Here is a 6,257-nt window from a genome sequence, read left to right as displayed (position 1 = left end):
GAGCTGGCTCCCTGTAAAGAAGTCCCAGGAACAAAAGGACTTCACCCCCAGCTTCCCTGAACTCTGCTGAGAGAGTTTTGTCCTTCCTAGTGTGCTTGGGCCAGTTGTGGTGCCTCTGGAAGTTGTACCTGTGTTGGGAAGCTGGAAACCAAGATTGTAAAGACTTTCTGCAAATGTTAACGCATCGCTCGCTTGCGGAGCACATCCCCGTCAGTGCGAGGGAATTCCCGCCGCTACGAAGGCCGAGATTGTCGCAGCGCCTGTTGCCGCTGCCAGAGTCGCCGCATCCGTCGTTTGCAGGACGCATCAGTCCGTTGTGGGAAGATTACCATCACTGCGAGCATCGTCGCAGAGCCTTTCGTCACTGGGTGAGATCATCACACCGCTTGCTTGCGCACCGCATCACGTCGCTGCGAGAGTCATCGCAGAGCCATCGCATCGAGGGGCCGCGAGAGGAGAAGATCGACGCTGAGCTGCGCACCATCGCCGCACCGGAGATTGTCGCCGCTCCGCAGATCATCGCATCGTACCTTTTGCGAGCCGCTTCCACTGAAACCTGTGCACTGGAATCCACGCATGGTATCGCATCCCTCCCCATACAGACCGGAGTCACCGCAACACAAACTCTACGTTCCCCGCGGGGTTGTTGCATCACCTCCCCAGGGTCTCAGGAGTGATGCATTGCTTGCTTTTCAACGCTACAGCTTTCCCTTGGAACTTTTGTCACATCTAAAGGTACTGTTGGCTAAAACGTGATGCAATTGCGGATTATTTTAACACAACCTTAAGAACTCATTTGAAACCATATTCTTGATTTGTGTATGTTGGATTTTTTTCGTTTTGGTCTTGTGTAGTTTAGATTAAATACCTTTATTTTTCTAAACTGTTGTGGAGTCAATTTGTGGTGTTTTCACTGTGTTACTGTGAGTGTTGGTACAAATACTTAGCCCATTGCCTTTGATAAGCCTGACTGCTCGTTCCAAGTTACCAAGGGGGTGAGCAGGGGTTATCTAAAAGTGCATCCTTCATATCCTGACTAGAAGCAAGGGTCCCTATTTAGACAGTGGTACCTACCTCGGCCATTTACAGACTCCCAGTTCTAACGCCCACACCGACAACAAAATAGAAATCTGCATCTTCAAAATTGAATCCTCACCACAAGACTGCTTGAAAGGTGCGTTAGTGTACCGTCGTCCAGGACCTATTCAAGATTTCACCCTTCAACTGTTGGACTTAATTGCTATCCATGTGATTTTCTCGAAACATTTTATTCTACTAGGGGACTTAAACATACACAGCGAAAACAGTGTGAAGGGGGAAGTGGCACAGTTTTTGTCTGATCTGGCCTCCCTAGATCTAGAAAAAACCAATGTAGGCCCTACGCACTCTGCTGGTCACACGCTAGATATATTTCTAAAACATTCTGCTAAACTACAGTCCATGGCTCCTCACCAGGTAGTGTGGTCTGATCACGCCATAATTGATTTCCAGATAGCTTGAACCCTGATGGATGCTCCTAAAAACATTACCCTTCATAGTTTAAGGAGACATTGGAATAAAATGACTCCAGAAGCCTTCAAGGAAAGGTTTCAGGCACCTTTGAGGGTGTAGCAAGGAGACATAATTCAAGTTTGGAGCACTACCACGGGGCTCTGAAAACTGCTATTTATCATATTGCCTCTTTTAAAAAGCCTAATCCCACTCAGAAACAGATGAGTCCTTGGAGTTGGGTAAAGAGAAATCAGCCTGTAAATGATTGGAAATACACTGGCGCTCAGAGAAATCTATAAAGAAGCACTCTCACTCTATCACAAAAATACTTTAAAAAGCATGCAAAACACATATCGCTTTCCAACTTAGTCAAGCAGGAAACTCCTCTAAAGAGTTGTACAAAATTATTAAATCCTTTACAAATCCCATGGTAGCTAAGGACACTACCGCTCCCTCGCAAGGATTATCCGATTATATCGCTAATCACTTAAAACAAATCCTATCTATGCCTCATTTTCCACTAGCACTGATAGCCCAATTGAATCACTCTCTCACCCCCCATAATAACTAACACAATGCTCCTATTAGACAGCTTTACTCCTTTACAAGTCCGCACAGTGGAGAAAATGTTAAAATCGGCCAAGTCTGGGTCTCCTACAGACATCATACCAGCAGAGGTTGCTGCCCTACTATCTGCGCAGCTTGCCCCATCCGTGTGTACATTATTTAATCTTTTGATAAGTGAAGGCCTACTTCCCCGGGAGTGGAAGGAAGCACAGCTGATCCCGATCCGCAAAAAGGGGAATATATCTGCATCAGTTCTATCAAACTAATGCCCCATCTCCCTTCTTCCTCTAATGAGCAAAATTATTGGAAGGAGACATTAATAAAAAGCTCACCAAACACACAGAGTCTATTGATTGTCTAGATCCTTCACAATCAGGTTGTAGACCTCTGCATAGCACTGAATTGGCCCTGATTGCAGTATCTGATTACAGCAGATGCTCTCTGGACAACAAGCAAGCTGTGTTATTAGTGCTGTTTGATTTATCCGCAGCTTTTGACACCGTGTCTCACCACATCTTATTGCGAAGACTGGAAGACATTGGAATTTGTGGCTGTGCTCTTCAAGGGTTTTCAAGCTTTCTGAAGGACCATATGCAGGTCATCAATGTAGGTTCCTTCTGGTCCCATGTGATGGACATTTCTAAGGGCGTACCCCAAGGCTATTGCTTAAGCCACATGTTGTTTAATATATACATGGCTCCCCTTGCTAAGATTGTAAGGGAATCTGGTTTCATCCCCATTTCCTATGCTGATGATACCCAACTGTTCTTATCTTTCAACAATAATTATTCTACCACAATATCTCGTTTCTCAGATCTCAGATTGATGACGGACAATTACCTCCAGCTAAATGCTGGTAAGGCGTTGTTCGGTAATGCCAAGACACTTTGATCTATGGATTGGTGGCCAGCGGACTTGGGGACTGCCCCCATACCTAAGACAGTGCTAAAAAGCTTGTGTGTTTACTTAGACCAGACACTGTCTTTGCAGGACCAAGTGGGGGCCACCTTTGGGACTTGCTTCTATATGTTACGCTTACTGCATAGAGTCAATCAATCAATCAATCATGCCAGAGTCTTTTCACTCCTTCTGCTAGTGGTACACAAAACCTTAGTTCAGGCACTAATTATGGGTCACCTGGACTATTGCAATGCACTTCTGGATGCAGCCAACGAATCTCTGCTAAATAGACTACGGGTTTTACAGAACACGGCAGTGCACTTGGTTACTGATATGCATCCTAGAACGGCCTCTCTACCCTTCCTACAGCAACTCCACTGGCTGCCCATCCACCAGAGAATTATTTTCAAAGTGTGCTGTACTGTCCACAAAGCCTTAAATGGCAAAGTACCTAGCTATTTAGCTCAGAAAAGAATTCCCTTCCAGCCCAGCAGAGTATTACGCTGGGGTATGAAAAATCATCTTACTTGTGAAGAAATCGCATTCAGGAGGCAAAGCCTTCTCCTATAGGGGCCCATGGCTGTGGAACTCATTACCCCATACTCTGCGCAGCTGTGATGATCACTTGCGCTTTAGGAAACTCCTGAAAACTGAACTCTCTGTGGCTTAACTGTCTGTAGCCCTAACATGCCTGATTGCAGCATGGAGATACCTCCTCAGGGTGATTCCTGCGCTATTTAAGCTTCTAAAATAAATAAAACCATGTATTTAAGAGACAAACTTTTCATATGGTAGTAACCTTGGTGGATATCATGAATGAATTGTACCTGGGTTTTAAGGTGGGAGTCTCTCTGAATTTTGGTGGTCAACAGACACACAAGCACAACTTGAAGGGGGGCTTCAAAAGCATACTTCTTCAAACACCTTCACATTTGTAATTTTTGTGAAAGTGAAATTCTGGTCGCATTAAGGAACACATTAATTATCATTTGAGGTTGCTCTGACGCTCATCTGACATCATTGCGGGAATAAAGGCCTTGTAATGAAATTAAATGAAAATATATTCCGCACACTACTACCCAAAGATGTCTAGGCGCCTACCATTATGGTTGCAGAAGATTTATAGTCGTTTTACGTTTTCCTTTTCCTTGACTGATGTTTAGTTTGGGGAAATGTTTTTTCTCTCTTTTAAGACTATTCCATATTACATAGGACCCATATCTAAAGAACCGTCAATAACACAGAGCTAATACTGATTCTATTATTTTATCATTCAATAAACATTTATTTCAACAGGTATTAAAGAGTCCTGCTCACCATGTGCCTCTATGGGCCAGATGTATCAAAGGTTTTTACCCATTCTGTGCCTATGGGAAAATGGGTTCACCCATTCTGTGCCTATGGGAAAATGTGTTCATACATATGGCCCATTGTTCCTTATGATGAGTTGATTATAAGACATTTCGGGCCAGATGTAGGTAATCCCAGATTACCGATTCTTAAATACCGAATCATACCGATTCGGTATTTAAGAACTGGCAATCGGGATGTAGGTAATTTTACTGATTTAATTACCGAATCGGTATGATTCGGTAATTACCGAATCGGTATTTACCGATTTGGTAATTGCCATTCATTCCTATGGGCCTGAAGGCCCATAGGAATGAATGTCAATTACCGAATTATTGGGGGAAACATTGAAGGGTGGCAGGGTGTCACTTTGACACCCTGTTGCACCCCTCAATTGTGCATGGGTGCACATGTTGCAGACATATATGGGTGCTCATGTTGCAGACATATGTGTCTGCAACATGGCACTGTTTAAAAAGCAAAAAAAATGTTTTTTAAAGGGTTTTCATAATTTACCACCAACTTCTAGTTGGTGGTAAATTAAGAATTCTTAAACCCTGATTACAGTGCTACCGACATGTCAAAATACAGATTCGGTAATTATACCAATTCGGTATTTTACCGATTCGGTAAAATTACTGAATCTGTATTTTAACATGCCCCTACATCCCAAACTTCAAATACCGGTTGGTAACGGCCGAAATCGGCTGTTACCGACCGGTATTTGCCTTCCTACATCTGGCCTTTCATGTTTTAACTGCTTGTGTGCTGGTGACGGAACCACTCCGTCACCAGCCACGGACGCGCTGTGCTGGTGACGGAGTGGTTCCGTCACGGCCCGGCCGGCGCACCTGCGCGGCATCAATTTCGCGTTCTATTGAGCGGGTGGGGCCGTGATGAAACCACTCAGTCACAAGCACAGCGCACCTGTGGCTCGTGATGGAGTGCTTTCGTCACGAGCACGGTGGCGCCGCACGGCCCCCCTCCCACCCAGCGGAATTACCGCCGCGGCCAAGGGGTTAAGAAATAAATCAATATAGGAATTGTAAATTTGAATCCTACAAATGAATCCTGTTAAATGGGATTTGGGTTTTGCCCCTAGTGGGCTTCAAAGGGAAGTTTTAATATTGCCTCTAAGTTCATGGAGTCTCTTTGCAAATAAAAACATTTCTGTCTCCTGGGGGCAAGTCGAAGCAGAATACATTTTTCTATGTGTTTGGATTTTCTGACATGGCTAAAGGTTTATAGTAGATACCCTTTGGAAGAAAGAATTCTGAAACTGATGTAAATTTGGAGTGAGTTACATCGAACTGCCCTGAACTAGAAAATACTTCAAAGAAGATCGTCATAAAAATTGGGAATAACTAGGCAAAGTGATTGTCTCTGAAATGCAAACATCTGTGTTTGGACACGCTTCTAGAGGAATTATGGCTAATCTGAAACAAAATATTACAATTATCATTTCCTCTCTCATAGCCTGAGCATTAACAGTTGCCTAAATGTCGTTGTCCCTAAATATTGAGGAACAGAATACCCTAATGTGCAAAGTGTTGCATTTTGAAAATGTTACCATACTACATGAGGAATGCTTGAAAATGTTCACTTGACTTGAGAGAAAGAAGGAAATATTATTACTTTGACTTTCAGCAGTCGTGTATTAAGAAATGTATATCTTTTATAAAATTTTCTTTCTATGCTCCATTTTAGCGCATCATAATGTTTTCAGGTATTTTTTCATTTTTATATATCCATTCGTATTTGGGTGTATTTAGTGTGCCTTGGTGAATGTCAATGAATTCAACAAAACAACAATCTTAAATTATTCATCATAAATATTCATATTGGTAACACACAATTTGCAATAAGCACCTCTTTTAACTCAAAAATGAGGAAGCAGCCTTACTCATATCACTGCATCTCAAGCAACTACTAGTCAACACTAGCCATAT

Source organism: Lissotriton helveticus, chromosome 5_1, assembly GCF_964261635.1.
Source record: "Lissotriton helveticus chromosome 5_1, aLisHel1.1, whole genome shotgun sequence".
Taxonomy (NCBI): Eukaryota; Metazoa; Chordata; class Amphibia; order Caudata; family Salamandridae; genus Lissotriton; species Lissotriton helveticus.
This window is presented reverse-complemented; position numbering follows the sequence as displayed.